At 36.6% G+C, this 19,485-nt stretch overlaps 1 protein-coding gene and 1 non-coding gene across 3 annotated transcripts in view; both read left to right on the forward strand.

Moving 5' to 3' along the window:
• LOC138695771 (uncharacterized) overlaps positions 1-19,485 on the forward strand; it is a 733,436-nt gene that overhangs the window by 299,933 nt on the left and 414,018 nt on the right. The gene's annotated exons all lie outside the window — the stretch shown is intronic.
• On the forward strand, positions 2,887-2,959 carry TRNAH-GUG (transfer RNA histidin (anticodon GUG)). The gene has a single exon. It is a non-coding gene; the product is annotated as a tRNA-His (tRNA).

Below are 19,485 nucleotides of genomic sequence, written 5' to 3' on the forward strand. Positions count from 1 at the left end.
CATTTTGCAGGAGAAGCGATTGAAAGTTTGAAATGCTTAGCGCTCAAAGCTTAACTGTGATTTTCCGATCATTACTGGACAGTGACTATCAGTGTTAATGCCATATAACTCTCTACGTACATTCTATATGTCTTAAGCTATGCATTGACAGTCTTGGTTCATTTTCGACAAGAAAGTGACATCCATCATTCTTGCAGTGGACTCTTCAAATAGCTTTATCCTGCCTTGGAATTCCAAAGGTGACCTTCGGATCGAAGTCTCCACTTCCGGTATTTACGCATTGATATACACATACCTCATTCACTGTACCGTGAAACAAGTTTTCAGATATAACCCAGTTTAAAATGAATTGTTTCCTGCAATTAAAAAGCAATAACATATCTCATTATGCTATGGATTGGTACAACTGGAGAGAAATGTCATTGGCAGAGCTAGGAAGTTGGTAACAAAACTGTTAAGTTATGTGAGCTTGGACTATATCTCTACCGAATAAAAAATAATAGCGTATCTCTCAATGTCAGTGAACCAGAACGACAAACAAGTACAGCTGGGTGTAACTAAACATATGCTCCAATCGTCCACAGCCTTAGAACAAGAAAATAATAAACGAATAATATAAAAAAATAATTTGTAATTATAAACTTCGTAATTTTGAAACTAAAATAATTTATCCATACGTATAAAATAACATACAACAAAGGATACAATTATGATTCTAGCATCATTGTAACAAATAACAATGAACATTTTGATTTTATCAAAAGAAATACTCCTTTTATGTTCAGGAAAAAAAAAAAAAACAATATTTGAAAATATTCGTTCTACGTCACAAGACATTACTGAAACAAATCTGAATTATGATAAAGTAGTCTATATGTTACCTTGTCTTTGCGGATGACGTGAATATGTTAGGAGAAAATCCACAAAGGACTAGGGAAAACATGGAAATTTTACTTTTCGTGACCAGAATATTGTACAAAATGGAAATATAAAAATTGAAAATTTATTCTTTGAAGGGGTGGAAAAATTCAGATATCTTGGAGCAACAGTAACAAATATAAATGATACTCGGGAGGAAATTAAACGCAGAATAAATATGGGAAATGCGTGTTATTATTCGGTTGAGAAGCTTTTATCATCCAGTCTGCTGTCAAAAAATCTGAAAGTTAGAATTTATAAAACAGTTATATTACCGGTTGTTCTGTATGGTTATGAAACTTGAACTCTCACTTTGAGAGAGGAACAGAGATTAAGGGTGTTTGAGAATAAGGTTCTTAGGAAAATATTTGGGGCTAAGAGGGATGAAGTTACAGGAGAATGGAGAAAGTTACACAACACAGAACTGCACGCATTGTATTCTTCACCTGACATAATTAGGAACATTAAATCCAGACGTTTGAGATGGGCAGGGCATGTAGCACGTATGGTCGAATGCGGAAATGCATATAGAGTGTTAGTTGGGAGGCCAGAGGGGAAAAAGACCTTTGGGGAGGCCGAGACGTAGATGGGAAGGTAGTATTAAAATGGATTTGAGGGAGGTGGGATATGATGGTAGAGACTGGATTAATCTTGCACAGGATAGGGACCTATGGCGGGCTTATGTGAGGGCGGCAATGAACCTCCGGGTTCCTTAAAAGCCAGTAAGTAAGTAAGTATAATTTTCTCCTTCCCCTTCTATTTTATTCTTTTCAGTTCTCTTCAACTTCTATTCTCTTATTCCATATTCATACCATTATGTTCTCTTTCATTATTTTCTATTCTATTGTATTTTTTACTACTGTATTGAGTTCTACTTCATTCTGTTAATTTCCACGTATTCCACTCTGTTCAAAATTTAACCGCATACTTTCCCAGAACAATGGCATGTAGCACAAAAAGGCATAGGCTTAGACTTATTTAATATTAAGTTATAACTCAATTCTTGGTATCATCGATAACCTCCAGCAAGAAAATCCTAGAGCAAAACAGTTTTATGGCTTAACGAGCTTCTGAGAACAAATGATGAGCGGGTTGAGAGAATAAAAAAAGAATAACGACGCTCCACGTTGCTGTGCAACAGAAGTATTATAACAACACGTGTATTTAGATTTGTAGTCTTTTTTTTTTTTACTTTGTAACTGAAAAACACAAAAATAAACACAAGTGCAAATGCGAGGGATGTAGTGAATGTTATTTATGACACGTGTAGTTGATCCCAGACACACGCACATGACGCATACACATTCGCCTGCCCTACACTTCTGACCATTTGTGAATAATGGGAAAACTTTTTTACATGACGTCACAGGAAAATGGCGTTCATAGGGTTATGGATGACTCTCATGGGGATGTAAAAACCAGCGACTGAGGCGCAAAACTCGAGTTCCGCAGACATAAATTCCGGTATCTACTCCTTGTTCCAGTTCGCGGAACAGGTACCTCGTAATGCACAAGTTTCGACCCTGGCCACACTGTCTACTGATCACACCGTTGTTGTGCAATCCTTGGAGGCTGTGACGTAGCGTATGACGATAGTATTATGTTAGATTTCCGTATTTCTAAACGTAAATTTAGGCATTGAAGGTTTAGGTGCAACGTAATTGTACGCTACATGGCGATAATTTTACATGACGGAATTTAGAAGATTTAAAAAATATAATAAATCATGAATAATTTCCCGGCCCCTGAACAATTTTTCCCTTGAAATTATTCAAATCTGCGTTACAGGGAGCTTCACCTGAAAGACTAGATTTGCATAATATATACGTTACTGTGTATGTTAACAGAAAACCACAATTCCAAGTCACACAGCGTTTGTGTGCACTCGATGTGGGTCTCTGGCGTTTCGTCAGCCCACGCGAGTTGTGTGGATATAAAGGGAAAAGTTGAGACGGTGTCGGGTGGAGTTCCCGGGTAGCTCAGTTGGTAGAGCGCTGGTACGTGCAACCAGAGGTCCCGGGATCGATACCCGGCCCCGGAACAATTTTTCGCTTGAAATTATTAAAATCTGCTTTACAGGGAGCTTTACCTGAAAGACTAGATTTGCATAATAAATCATATTTCTCTTTTGCCATTTTCAGTCTATATGTTCATGACTATGTGGACAAGGAAACTGAAAGCGGGTAAACGCCGGTTAAAGAACTCGGGCTCAAATCCTGGTTGGGACAAGTTACCTGGTTGAGGTTTTTCCGGGGTTTTCCCTCAACCAATTAAAAAGCAAATTCTGGGTAATTTCAGGGCTGGACCCTGGACTCATTTCGGAGGTACTAATCACCATCGTCTTATTCAGACGCTAGATGACCACAGCAGTTGATAAAGCGTCGTAAAATAACCAATTAAAAAGACGCGAATTCTTGAAGGTATAAAACAGTGACGGGTAGATTCTTGCACTAAATTAATTAATCAATAATTACATCTCTCCCCCCTCTTCGTAATTGAGCCATCATATAGCCAAATGGCTGGTCTCAAAATTGAGACGATTCAACAAGGCTCATGACAACAATCACCTCCTACCTAATAGCCAAATTGGGTAGTCTCTTATATGAGACAAGTCATCCTGCCTAATGTATTCCGTGGTTTTCCTAAGGCGTAAGACAAATGTCGGGATGAGCCCTATAAGAAATGGGCCACGGACCTATATGCCCTTCCCCATATATACCCCTTTTCTAGCTAACGACGTAATACCCTAGTTCAGAACCTATAAATTGCCTATTAAATGAGCGAGGTCACTCATTTAGTCGCAATTTGAAAGGACAGGAACCTCTCAAATTGCAGATTTAGATTTCGCGGCACTTCTTCTGACGGCCTTCACCTGCCTTGTCATCGAAAAGCAGATGACAGAGTCTTCACGACTCCACTTGCACTGCGAAATGGCTAAGCCCCTTTCAATGTGCAAGATAACACCTGCCATCCTAACGGAAAAGACACGAGTCTTCTCGACTCCTCCTGGACTGCGATATGACACAGTTCATTTCAATGTGCAGATTTACACCAGCCATTTCCTCCTCGTCCCGTCCTGTGATCACTTGATCACATTTCCGTCCCCCTCACGTATGTGGTACCTAAGAGGTTACGTCCAATTTCGGCTTCCCCTTCAAAATTTTCAAGAGCTCCTTCAGTGGAGCAGCGTAACACGGAGTGAGACCAGTGGCCAACAGGCTTGGAGCTCACATATTTAGTTTCTTACAGCCCCGAACCCCTTGCAACGACGCGTTTTGCATACCTTTTAAATTTGTTCTCCCAATTCTCCTCTTTCGACTCGATTCTTGCACTACGTGCATAAACTGTGCAACGCGAAAACGATATGCATATTTCATGCACGCAGAACCTGGTGTCAGCCGAAACCGCACCATATGTGAGGATTTGTTATACATTAAACTAGTTGTTTCGATGATGCAGAGAGATATAAGTAGCTTTAGTAATTTATGCAATTAAATTATTTACGTATATTCTTGGCATGTTTCTTTAATTTTAAATAGCCTACATACAATGGACATAAAATGTCAACTAACTTAGGCCTAAAGAGAACTCAAAGTAAAGAAATACTTCTTTGAAAAAGAAATTAAAATAAAGCAAAGAAAGATATCTCATAATGAAATAGGCCTAATGCATTAGGACCTATACGTTTATCCAATGTTTGTCGCCATGGAGATAGTTCGGATCATTTCCCCACAAAGTATTCAATTGAGACCAAGTGTCGTTTAATATCAATTGTGCTAGCCATACTGTAACTGACTCACAAAAGCTCTGTTTTTATACAACTTGACTTACTACGAATCTTTAGTTGTCAATAACAGAGTTCAGCGACAAGAAAGTGAAGAGCGCCTGGAGGTTAGGCAATCTCAGAACAGTGTACGAGTAGACGCATTGTACAGATACGGAACTGAAATGTGGAGCGAGTCTTGATGGCAGTCCACCTGTATGTAGGCAACAATTTCGCACGACTGTCCACAAGTAGCATATATACAGGGACTCTTGTTTACCGCGCATGCGCAATGTGTTTTAAGTGAAAAATAATAAGGGAGCTCCACATTTTATTTTCGTGTTAATAAATAATAATATAATAATAATAATAATAATAATAATAATAATAATAATATTAATAATTGCACTTTCACCTTTACTTTTTAACTTTGTTCTGGAGTATGCCATTAGGAAAATCCAGGATAACAGACAGGGTTTGGAATTGAACGGGTTACATCAGCTGCTTGTCTATGCGGATGACGTGAATATGTTAGGAGAAAATCCACAGACGATTAGGGAAAACACGGGAATTTCACTTGAAGCAAGTAAAGAGATACGTTTGGAAGTAAATCCCGAAAAGACAAAGTATATGATTATGTCTCGTGACGAGAATATTGTACGAAATGGAAATATAAAAATTGGAGATTTATCCTTTGAAGAGGTGGAGAAGTTGAGATATCTGGGAGCAACAGTAACAAATATAAATGATACTTTTTATTTTATTTTATTGGGTTATTTTACGACGCTGTATCAACATCTAGGTTATTTAGCGTCTGAATGAGATGAAGGTGATAATGCCGGTGAAATGAGTCCGGGGTCCAGCACCGAAAGTTACCCAGCATTTGCTCGTATTGGGTTGAGGGAAAACCCCGGAAAAAACCTCAACCAGGTAACTTGCCCCGACCGGGATTCGAACCCGGGCCACCTGGTTTCGCAGCCAGACGCGCTGACCGTTACTCCACAGGTGTGGACTAAATGATACTCGGGAGGAAATTAAACGCAGAATAAATATGGGAAATGCGTGTTATTATTCGGTTGAGAAGCTTTTATCATCCAGTCTGCTGTCAAAAAATCTGAAAGTTAGAATTTATAAAACAGTTATATTATCGGTTGTTCTTTATAGTTGTGAAACTTGGACTCGCACTTTGAGAGAGGAACATAGGTTAAGGGTGTTTGAGAATAAGGTGCTTAGGAAAATATTTGGGGCTAAGAGGAATAAAGTTACAGGAGAATGGAGAAAGTTACACAACACAGAACTTCACTCATTGTATTCTTCACCTGACATAATTAGGAACATTAAGGGGAGTTGGTCATTATCGCTTGCAAAATAATGGTAAAAATAGCCTATCTTCTAGCAGTCGAATATAATAGTCTACTATTTATCAGTGGTCTTTCATTTTTGTTAGCTATGTGTGTGTACATATTAAGCTTTAAAATGAAAAAAAAATGGTGACTCTAGAGTAAATCTGTATCCTTAAATTAATTTTTTTAATTAAGCACAATTTTTTTTTATAAATTCACTATATGTCTGTGATTAGGTACACTCTATTCACTTATTATAACACATATTGAATTGAAAATTTGACCACTTACTACTAATAGATACTAAAACATACCCTACTAAAATTATTCATGTGTCTGTAATATTATGGGCATAGGACTTATAGAAATCATCACCGTCAATAAATTAAAAAAAAAAATTGAAGATTAGTATAAGCCCTATGCCCATAATATTACAGATATTTTAATAATTTTAGTAGGGTATGTTTTAGTATCTGTTAGCAGTAAGTGGCCAAAATTTTAATTCAATGTGTGCTATGATAAGTGAATAGAGTGTATCTAATCACAGATATGTAGTGAATTTATATAAAACATATGTCTAAATTCAAAAATTAATTTAAGGGTAAGATTTACACTAGATTAACCATTCTTTTTTCTTTTTAAAGTTTAATGTGTATACATATATCACTAAAAAAATGAAATAACTGTGATAAATAGTATTACATCTATGACTGCTTGAGATAGGCTATTTTTACCATTGCTTTGCATGCGATAACGTCCAATTCTTCTTAAATCCAGACGTTTGAGATGGGCAGGGCATGTAGTACGTATGGGCGAATCCAGAAATGCATATAAAGTGTTAGTTGGGAGGCCGGTGGGAAAAAGACCTTTAGGGAGGCCGAGACGTAGATGGGGAGATAATATTAAACTGGTTTCGAGGGAGGTGGGATATGATGATAGAGACTGGATTAATCTTGCTCAGGATAGGGACCAATGGCGGGCTTATGTGAGGACGGCAATGAACCTCCGGGTTCCTTAAAAGCCAGTAAATAATAATAATAATAATAATAATTTATTTATTTTATTTATTTATTTATTTAGAATATTAACGTGCAAAAACAACAGCACAAGGCCAATTACAGTTTTGCACGATACAAAACAGAACAAAACAACAAATGATGATGAGAATGAATGATAGAAAATGGCAATGAGATGAAATACAAACAATATAATGGTCTAAATAATCAATGATCAAATAATAATTATAAAATTACAAAATTAGTACAATGAGATAATTGAAATAATGGAATAGTCTACATTAATCAATTGACCAAATGCAAGAAATAAAATGGACAAATAATTATTAAAATAAGATCAGTGAGTTAAAAACTCAAAGATATACTACACATTAAATGGATCCAAGTTGAATCCATGCAAATTAGCATATTTAATGCATCTGCAGACCGGAGAGAGAGATTTAGAATTCTTGAATAATAATAATAATAATAATAATAATAATAATAATAATAATAATAATAATAATAATAATAGTAGTAGTAATATTTCATTGCTAGTACTAAGATAAATTACATATTTCTTTACATATAAAAATCATGCTAACACCCCCAGAACGAGTACATATTCGTGATCAAGGGGGCATTCTACAAAATGTTAAGACATGTTATTAATTAACATATTAAAAAGTAAAAAACAAAGAAAAATGCATATTACAGTTATTGCAATTATTGTGTATTTCCTCTCTAAACAATAATTTTTAGTAATACATATACAGTCGCCATCTAGTTCACAACAATAGAACCAATCTCAACAATAGTACACAGGCCTTCGGATTTCACTTAAAAGATTAACTCGCGATATGACCAAAGATGTTAAAGCGAGTATAAATAACAGCGAGTGAAATAAGAATTGTAATTGACTTTTAAAATAAGGAACATTAGCAAATTGAATGTTTGGTATTTTAGCTATTATCTCGTTATAAAGCCTTGAACCGAAGTTTCTATTGTGATTATAAGCTACAATTGTGATACATTTAGGTTGTGTCTAGCATATGTTTATGATCTTTGAGTTTTATAATTATGTCAATACAAATTACATATATTTCGATTTTCATGTACAAAATTCAATAAGACATTGTTATAAATTTGATGGATATCAAATACTTTAAATTCTGAATACAGCAGTTCTGAGGGATAATCAAAAGGTTTATTAAGACATTTTTTATTATTCTTTTCTGTAGTAGATTTATTAGGATGAGGGAGGTTCTATAAGCACTACCCCATCCTATAATCCCGTATTGTAATATAGTTTGCTTGGTTTCCGCACAAAACCAATCCCCGGAAAGTCTAAAATTCCACATTCAGTATTCCCAACCTAACACACACAACAATTTCCGTCTTCTTACCGCTTAAATGACATATTGATTTTACTGCTTTAGGCTTTTAACATATTGTTTTTAGAGACGTTGAATATAGTAATAATTATAAATTGGAAACTTACCACTGCAATTTCACCTAAATTGCACTGTTAATTATTGTTTTTAAATATTTGCAAAAATTAAGTAAACTCTACAACTCCACTAAAGTTACTGCATTCGTGATGCAAGTAACATTAAGGAAGCCGTGAAAAAATCAACAAGATTCCAGACTCATCATAGACTGGGGGGGGGGAAGACAGACGTATATCACGGCCTGCTGGAGTATAGTAAACACAGAAAACATTTTAAAGCAACAATGTTGAAGATAGATATTTTTGTTTTGCAAATTTGACGTCATTAAACAGAAACCAAGATGGAGATTTCATTGCAACTAATTAGAAATTCCTCTTTCAGTATGTAATAAACGATCTTCGCACAAAATAATGTACGATACACGAACGGTATGTTTTCTTTCAATTCTCGGAAATTAAAAAAGCTCAACTACGTTTCTCTTTTCGAAACTTTTCCTCGAACATGAAAACTTCAACATACCGCTCTTGTAACGCATATTACTATTGTATTAATACGAGGTAAGTGAGTCGTAAAGTATGGATAGTCAAACAATTTCTTAGGGTAATAAAATAAATTGAACGTGTCATAAGCGTGTTTACTGCAAAAGTGACAACAGTCCCTGAACTTTACTATCGTCTCATTGCTTTGCGTTTAAATCTTGTGTTCATGGTTTACAACCCATCATAATTAAGTTACTGTAAAACCTTCAGCGGTAATTAATAACCTCTAGCAAAGCAATTCTTGTTCTTGACATAAGGTAACAAATCTTGGATTTATAAATTATTATTTTATTGTCTCAACCTGTAAACCTGCATAACAAACTGACTGATAGTTATTTATAGTACTGTATTCATATGATGAATGGATGATAAAAGTTTCCCAACCGAATAATAACAGGCATTTCCCATATTTATTCTGTGTTTAATTTCCTCTCGAGTATCATTTATATTTGTTCTGTTGCTCCAAGATATTTGAACTTCTCCACCTCTTCAAAAGATAAATTTCCAATTTTTATATTTCCATTTCGTGCAATATTCTGGTCACGAGACATAATCATATACTTTGTCTTTTCGGGATTTACTTCCAAACCTATCTCTTTATTTGCTTCCAGTAAAATTCCCGTGTTTTCCCTAATCGTTTGTGGATTTTCTCCTAACATATTCACGTCATCCGCATAGACAAGCAGCTGATATAACCCGTTCAACTTAGGCTAACTACTTTATAAATTCTAACTTTCTGATTTTTTGACAGCAGAATAGATGACAAAAGCTTCTCAACCGAATAATAACAGGCATTTACCATATTTATTCTGCGTTTAATTTCCTCCTGAGTGTCAATTTATTTACTACAATCTTTGTAATTACTCAGTTCCCATCTGATAGTGGGAAATTTTGCTGCCACTTGGAACGCATCTCAGTCAATAGAACAAAATAAATATTCGTTGGGTTTCAAATGTATAAAGGAAGATTGGCACTGACAGCACAGATACGTCCGAGTGTAGCTCTCTGTTATTTTATTACGAAAGTGTCGATGTAAATAGAGTTATGCTGCTGTGTAACAAAGAGTACTTGTCGTACTGCGTTGTTTTTTTCCGATAGAAACGAACGAGCGTAAAACCCGATTCCAACTGATAACTATTGAGGAATAAACCGCGGCCCCTATGTAAAACAGAGTGTACATCATACCGTATTTTCTGAGTGGAATCCTGACTGATAATTTCGAAATGAAAGTGTAATCATGCGGTGAATTGGGAACATATTTTTACTCAGTGCCTCATATATATGCGTGTGTGTATCGGCATGTATGTTTTTTGTGAGTACGTGCAGTGGCGGCTCGTTGGTATTGAATTAAGGGGGGCTGCATACAAAAGTAAACCAAGCAACTTTCTTTATTTAAAGATTAGTTCCATGCGCCTTATCTTGTAAGTTGTGTTTAAATGAGACAGGCTCATGTTAGTAGATTTACTGACATTTAAAAGAATCCTGCGGACAAAATTCCGGCACATCGGCGACGCTGATATAAGCCCTGCAGTTGCGAGTGCCGTTAAATAAACCATAATTTAATTTTTTATATGCAGATTTGAACCTTAGAAATATCTAACTGGCGATGTTGTAGTTGGTTGTATAATATATATACATGATACATCAATAAATGAAAAAAATAACTGAGGCAGAAATTGAATTCAGGATCTTCAAGAGTACGCACCAGGGCGCTTGCCTCATTTAGTGTGATGTTGTTATATGTTTCAGAAACCATTATGGTTTGAAAACATTCTAGTAATGGCTCCTTCTTCTCATGAACAACATTTACTGTTCTTATTTTAAATCCGTCTTGTTGCTCCAGCTCATGGAATTGTCTTTGAAACACATTAATCTAATACAGACTGAGTGGAGATCGAGAGAAGAAAGCAGGGATACTGGATAAATGAGCAAAAAATATGCGAGCCTTTGTATTTTGTTTAGCGGCTCTTTCCATGATGAGATTCAACTGATGGGCACTTAATTTCACATTTCTCCTGAACTGTTAAGGTACTGAACTGAATAGACTGTAAATATTGCACAGAATGAAACATTGTTGCACTTGTTATACTCACAACATTAAAGAAAATGTATTTAAAACTGCGCGCTACTGACAAACTGCTGCAAATTCTGCAGCGCCTGGAAACTCTGGATTCATGGCAAGGGGCAGCAGGGAGGAGGGGTAAAACTAACGCGCAAAGCTCCGAGACGAGACTGGCAGCTCCAGGGGAGGAAGTGGCTTCACTCTATTGTCCTTGTGTCTGGTTTCGCTCTGGCAGCACCAGGGGAGGAAGCGACTTCACTAACCATTGCGTGCATGTCATTGAGAGCGAAAATTTAAAAAAAATTCGAGCCGCTAAATAGAGACTGTATAATAAATGTATTTCATAACATAAAACGAGACAAGAGTCACAAATGTCTGGGGGTGCTGCAGCTCCGCAGCCCCTCTTCGAAAGCCTCCTCTGGGTACGTGTGTGTACCAGAAAGAGAATGGTAGAAAGAGAAATGAAAGCGAAACAGAACTATAGATATATGTGCACATAAGAGTTGATAGATAAAATAAAAGAGAATAAAAGGTTCTGTCCATAGCTGTGCAGTAACGGTCAGCGCGTCTGACCGCGAAACCAGGTGGCCCGGGTTCGAATCCCGGTCGGGGCAAGTTACTTGGTTGAGGTTTTTTCCGGGGGTTTCCCTCAACTCAATACGAGCAAATGCTGGGTAACTTTCGGTGCTGGACCCCGGACTCATTTCACCGGCATTATCACCTTCATTTCATTCAGACGCTAAATAACCTAGATGTTGATACAGCGTCGTAAAATAACCCAATAAAATTTAAAAAAAATTAAAGATTCTTCCGCAACTTTTTTCTCGCTGCGATAGTTTTTCTGTAAATGGTAGTGTATCGAGTTATCTAGCATGCTTTTCGAATGAATGAAACATTTACACTCCTGCAAGATTATGTTGCCCGCAGATATTTTGTTTTTTTTTTCTTACGGAGCAAGACTCGAAGACTTGCACCTCAGCCTGAGGCTTATTCTCCTAATATATTATTTCAATGTACCGAAGTACATATGATATTTCCATGGAGATATTCTGCGTCATCATACGATGAAAGAGTAATGGAACAGAGAAAAATTCTCTCCGGCACCTGGATTTGAACCCGGGTCTTCAGCTCTACGTGCTGATGCTTTATCCACCAAGCCACACCGGATACCCACCCCGGCGTAGGACAGAATCGTCTCAGTTTAAGTTCCAACTCTTGGGTTCCCTCTAGTGGCCGCCCTCTGCACTACGTCATAGATGTCTATGAACGTAGGACTGAAGTTCACACATGTGCTGAGGTGCACTCGTTATGAGTGACTAGTTGGCCGGGATCCGACGGAATAAGCGCCGTCTTAAATCACGAAGTGATTTACGCATATCATATATATTATTTCAATGTACCGAAGTACATATGATATTTCCATGCAGATATTCTTCGTCATCATACGATGATGTGTGGCTTAGTTGATAAAGCATCAGCATGTAGAGCTGAAAACCCGGGTTCAAATCCCGGTGCCGGAGAGAATTTTTCTCTGTTCCATTACTCTTTCATCTTATTCTCCTAAGCCGACCTGCTTGCATAGGGACGATTGCTGAAACCCGCAGGATTGCATTCCTGTAAGTATCGTGATTCACTGTTTCGTACCATCTATAGATTCAGTAGTAGTAGTAGTAGTAGTAGTAGTAGTAGTAGTAGTATTTATTTATTTAACCTGGTAGAGATAAGGCCGTCAGGCCTTCTCTGCCCCTCTACCAGGAGATTCCAACTACAACATGAACAATAAAATTACAGTTAGTATTAAATTTATAATTACAATTACAAATAACATTACAATTAGTATTAAATTTACAATTACAATTACAATAAAATCAAAGTACGAAAAGATTACCTGAATAATTAAAGCTAGATAATTTATCATAGAGAAACAAAGAATATTTTATATTTACTGAATTACAAATTAAATCTAGAATAACAAAATTGTATAGTGATGAAATTACTTGATATTGAAATATTTTGTGATAGATTAAAGAAACTATTTACAAGAAATCAATTACTGACCAAGTGCCTAGTAAGTTTTCGTTTGAATTCAATTTTATTTTGACAGTCCCTGATGCTAGCAGGTAGCGAATTCCAGAGTCTTGGCAGGGCTATTGTGAAAGAGGACGAGTATGAGGAGGTGCGATGGGATGGTATTGTTAGTATTGTTTCGTGACGAGAGCGTGTGTTCAGATTATGGTGGGGAGAAAGGTAAGTGAAGCGAGACGACAGGTACGAAGGAATAGAAGAGTTCAAGATTTCGAAGAGAAAGAGAAGTGAATGTAAATTTATTTTCTTATCTAGTTTAAGCCAACCTATTGCTTCCAGGGATGGGGTAATATGATCATATTTACGAACTTTGCTTACAAAACGTACACACAAATTATGAGCACGTTGAAGTTTCGTTTTGTTGTCGCTGGAGAGGTCAGTCAGTAAAATGTCAGCATAGTCGAAATAGGGAAATACAAGTGTCTGCACAAGGGACTTTTTTAAGCAAGAGGGGAGATGAACATTTATCCTTTTTAGCACATGGATAATAGAATATACTACAGCTGCAACTCTCAGGTCAGACGGAGTCCGCTGCGCCCTGCTCAGAATTCTTCTGTCGCCTCAGATATGTTATCTGTTTGTAGATCACGTTGCTATATCCTGCTGCATCCCATATTGACCTAAAGATCATATTATTGTAAGAATCATGATTCGCTATTTGACGCCATCTATTGATTCCTCTACACATCACCCTGATCAGCCAGAGTAGGCCTACCCTTAGAATTTCGAAGCTTCCATAGGTACTACAGACGTGGACAAATTATTAGACTAAAACCTTTTTCTTGGACACATAATATAATTCGTCATATCAACTATCAGTATAATTCACAGAGTCTCTATTGTTGTTAATATGATTGTTTACATCTTCTGGTATATTTTTCAAATGTTTAAGTACATTTTGTCTGGCTGTGTTGGTACTACTGTTGTTTTAATTATATACTGCAGAAGATATTCAACAGTCTGTTCTCCCATGGCCTGCAAGAAGACCGGACATGAACGAAATTGAAAATCTATGGTCTATACTGAAGAAGAAAGTGAACAAAAAGAGGCTTACAACAAAACATGGACTCATTTAAGCCCTGTCTGATATCTGGCTAAATGATGCTGATATTCAAAGAAAGTGTCAAACTTTGGTTTCCAGCATCCCTGACAAAATGAACGTGTTAATAAAAAAATAAGGAAATGTTCACAAAATATTAGTAACCTCCGGACTCAATTTTCTGTTCATTATATCTGTGCAAAATACATTTTTGTTCATTATTTCTGCCGATAAATACAGCTTTGTTGCACATGTAATTAATTTAGTATAATAATTTGTCCACGTCTGTACATCTGTTGCGTCTTCGGTCGATCTGAAACAGTTGAAAGATGGTAAATGAAGTTGAAATTCATTAAGGCGAAATGAGTCCAAGATCCAATGCCGAAAGTTACCCAAAAATTGTACTTCAGGTGTTTGTGGGGGAAAACCTCGAAAAAATCCCAAATAGGTAACATGTTCCAACCAGGATTTGAGCCCGGGATCGCTTGTTTCACGGTTGTTTTCTTACCTATCTCAGTTTGACGGCGGAATACGTATATAAACGAACGTTTTCTCACATTTTCCTTGGAGGCAAAATTAATTCAGTATGAATTTCATATCGTTACGTAACTCAAAGTTGATTCCCTTTATGCTTCTCGCATACATTTACAGCCTCTCCCTTCATTCTTCAGTTGGCTTTGCTGTGTGCACCCCGTTGCTACAGGCCGACTGCTCTACCCCGAACATCGCTCTTGCCAGCTTCGATCCAGCCAACTTTTCGCTGTGTTAAAGGTTAATTAACGTACCGTAAATTACTCAATCTGTTCTGTGTAAACTGTTTCTAAGCTCTCATGTTATTTGAATGTAAAACACTGACCGTCCAACATGCAGGATTTGTAATAGGAAGGTTTACATTTCGGTTCCCGTGGCCGACATTCCGTCTAAGAATGTAAGTCGTTTTTTCTATGCCCAATGAAACATTACGCTATCTGAAAATTTTCTGCGAATACCTCCAGCAGACGTCCTTCATTATTCGTTCATTCATGCGTCGTTCTCTGCCCAAAGGCAGTTCTTTCACTACAAACCCAGCATTTTTCAATATTTCCCATTCTCTGCCTTCCTCTTTGTCTCCGTATATGAACCATAGCCTATATCTTAATTTCATCTATCATCTGATGTCTTCTTCTGCCCCGAACTTTTTTCCGTTCACCATTCGAGCCCTGCATTCTCTTGTTCTCTTATTTCAAATTCTGCGCACCGCTACCCCAATCTATTTGGCTTCTCGTTTTCAAAATTTATCCGCATATCATCAGCTAAGTACAAGATCTCATCAGAACAATTTACTCATTATACCCTACCACAAGACATCTTTATATTCTTCATCTTATACAGTTTCAGTTGCTAGAAATTGGAACTCGCTATCGAGTGATGTAAGGGGTTGTTGGACAATAACTTCATTTAGGTCAAAATTACATAAATTCTTACTTGACAAATTAATTGCTGATTAATATTTATTACATATAATGAAACTAACATATGTCCATTCTTATTATTATCATTAATTTCTCTAAAAAATTTACAAAACCTCTAATGGCAATTACATTAATATTCTCATTATAGAAATATATTTTAGATTTATATATATATATATATATATATATATATATATATATTTCTCCCTGTAACATAGTTCTAGTAAGCTTATATTAAATTAATTTTCATCATTTTACTAGCTATCTTAAATCTAAAATTAATTATAATTGATTGAATTAAATTAGCTCATAAATTAAGTTACTACTTTACCTTATAGTTTATCTAAATTTAAATAAATATGTAGTCTACTAGTCTTTAAAACTTAACTGAAGAATATTGCTGGAGAACCTTTCAAGTGTAGTGTAAATATTCGTAATTTAAATATGTATTGTATTGATTAAGGCTGGTTGAGTGGAAGAGAAGGCCTTATGGCCTTAACTCTGCCAGCGAAAATAAAACATTATTATTATTATTATTATTATTATTATTATTATTATTATTATTATTATTCCTTCTAGTGAATCTTTCAGTAGACAATTTCTTCTCAGCTAGAGACCCACCCAATTCCTTGCTTGCTCTTGGTTCGAACTTTGTAGGACACTGAATAATTTCGAGGGAAAAATTGTTCCGGAGCCGGGTATCGAACCCGGGACCTTTGGTTTAACGTACCAACGCTCTACCATTGAGCTACTCGGGAACTCTAACCGACACCGACACAATTTTTCCCTCTATATCCACAGACCTCAAAGTGGGCTGACAACCGTCAAGCAACCAACTTCGAGTGCACACTAACTCCGTGTGACTTAAATTGTGGTTTTCTGTTCACGAACAGTGACGTGTATTATGCAAATCAAGATTTCAGGTATATCCCTGTAAAGTTGATTTGAATAATTTCGAGGGAAAAATTGTTCCGGAGCCGGGTATCGAACCCGGGACCTTTGGTTTAACGTACCAACGCTCTACCATTGAGCTCAATGGTAGAGCGTTGGTACGTTAAACCAAAGGTCCCGGGTTCGATACCCGGCTCCGGAACAATTTTTCCCTCGAAATTATTCAAATCAACTTTACAGGGAGTTATACCTGAAATCTTGATTTGCTTTGTAGGACACTATTGTCCACTACAAATATTCTTCCAGCCTACAGAAGGAATCGAATCCCACTACTTGAAAAGAATATCTATAGATACACAGTACAAGTCTTAATATTCATGACTAGAATGCATTTCCAGTAGTCCCCAAGTATAGTTTTGAATCATGAATAGTACGTCAACTGGAGCACAAACAACATTAAGTATTCCCTGATAGTACGTAGAGATTAATTTTGTAGTCCTACAGAATTTACCTGTTACGGTAACAATGATTGTTATAGAAAAGAAATTCGCTCCGGCGCCGGGATCGAACCCGGGTCCTTGGTTCTACTTACCAAGCGCTCTAACTACTGAGCTACGCCGAAGTTCAATCCACAGCACCGGATCGAATCTCCCTCCTCTAGTGTTTTCCCTATGTGGCCTTACTCCATGTTCGACATGAGGGGTTCACAACCAGAGTGGACAAAGTCCATCTGGAATAGTTCTGAGATATTGAGTCTTGAAGTTCCTGGCTCACGCTTAGCAACCCTCACCTTCCATAGGAAATGCTGCCCTCTGTGGAGTAACAAATGAGTTATGGACTTTGTTTGTTATGCAATGAATAAATCTAACTTTTCTTCATCCGAGATTGTATTAATCCACAAACTCATCACTGGTGGACTTGGTCCACTCTGGTTGTGAGCCCCTCATATGTGGGACCAAAAAATTAATCTTTACGTAGATTCTTCGCCCAACAGTGGAATCCCGGCCACCAAGTCACTCAATTGAGTGCGCTCCTTGTATCATGACAGTTGACAATATATGTCAGCATATATGTCTAACTTGGAGTAGAACCACATAGGGAAAACACTAGAGGAGGGAGATTTGATCCGGTGCTGTGAATTGAACTTCGGCGTAGCTCAGTGGTTAGAGCGCTTGGTACGTAGAACCAAGGACCCGGGTTCGATCTCCGGCGCCAGAGCAAATTTTTCTCCTCTAACAATCTTTGTCAAGCAATCATCTGCTATCGCGCTTTCAATTTCTTACAACTCTTCGAAACCGACATCAAGCACTTCTTTCTATCCCTCATCATAGAACGTCTCTATACTCATCTTCCTACACTGTAGAAATACCTCGCCTCTGGAATTCGTTACTTAATGACGTCAGGGACTGCCGAACTTTATCACAATTCAAAATTAAATTGGAAAATTTTGTCTTAGTTAATGCTTTTTAGGTATTGCTAGAAGTATTGATTTATTTTTTTTTTACTCTAGATTAAAATTGCAAGTTTCTTGTTTATGTTAGTTAATTAGTTGGGATACAATTAATTATGATACTTAATCACTTCATTTAAAGTTTGTGCGACTGCAACCTGTGTATGTTTTTGTGTGGCTTTACTTTGTTTATAGTGTTTTTTTTTCTCTTCTATTTCTTGTGTGCCTTTACCACTGTTTATAATGTATTTTTTTTTCTTTTTATTTCTGTTATTGTATTTGTACTCCTGGTCTTGTGGACCAGAAGGTCTGTTGGCCTTAACTACACCAGAGTAAATAAATAAATAAAGAAATAAATAAATAAATAAATAAATAAATAAATAAATAAACAAATAAATAAATCAATCAATCAATAAATCAATAAATAAATTGTACCCTGATAGTGTCTATGCCATGCGCCAAATATGACGTCACAACAATATAGTCTATGAACAACTAACCTTATCTCCGTACCCCTTGGGACAGAATACGAACCCCTAATTATTACTATTAAGCTTTGCAAATAATCGATACGTTTATATTGACATCAGACGTTTACAAACATCAGGTCTTCCTTATTGTACGGCCAGTATTGATTAAGGCTGCACTCGTACTGAAGACATACAATACGTCCTTAATCTGCTAGGAAAGTACAATTATACATCACCATTACTCTTCTGGGAATCGAACCTGGATTCGTTGACTTTCTACCTGAAACTTGTTACCACTAGAGCCAAACAAATAAAGAAACACATAATACACAACACAAGACATAAACAAAATGCACCCAAAGCTACACTACACATTAGAAATCGAAAACAACAAATCCATAAATTTTATAGACATCACAATAACAAAAGTAGACAACAAACACACATTCAAAGTATACAGAAAACCCACAACAACAACAACACACATACACAACACATCCAACCACCCCACACAACACAAACAAGCTGCATTCCGAACAATGGTACACAGACTACTCAACATACCAATGAACCAACAGGATTACAACGAAGAACTAAACACAATCAAATACACAGCACAAGAAAACGGATACAACCCCAACATAATAGACAACATAATACGTAAGACAAAACATAATCACAAAAAATAGAAGAATAGAACACAAACACAAGAAAATATATCACACTAACATACGAAAACAAAAACACACACAAAATTCCAACCTCATTCAAGAAATTAAATTACAACATCGCATACAGAACAAATAACACTCTACAAAAACATCTCAACACACAAACAAACAAATACAACCACACAGGCGTATACAAACTCAAATGTAACACCTGGAACAACTTCTACATAGGACAGACAGGCAGATCGTTTCAAACACGTTACAAAGAACACATCACAGCCATAACAAAATTACAAAACACCTCCACATATGCAGAACACATCACAAATGCTAACCACACCCACAGAGACATCAACA

Source organism: Periplaneta americana, chromosome 3, assembly GCF_040183065.1.
Source record: "Periplaneta americana isolate PAMFEO1 chromosome 3, P.americana_PAMFEO1_priV1, whole genome shotgun sequence".
Taxonomy (NCBI): Eukaryota; Metazoa; Arthropoda; class Insecta; order Blattodea; family Blattidae; genus Periplaneta; species Periplaneta americana.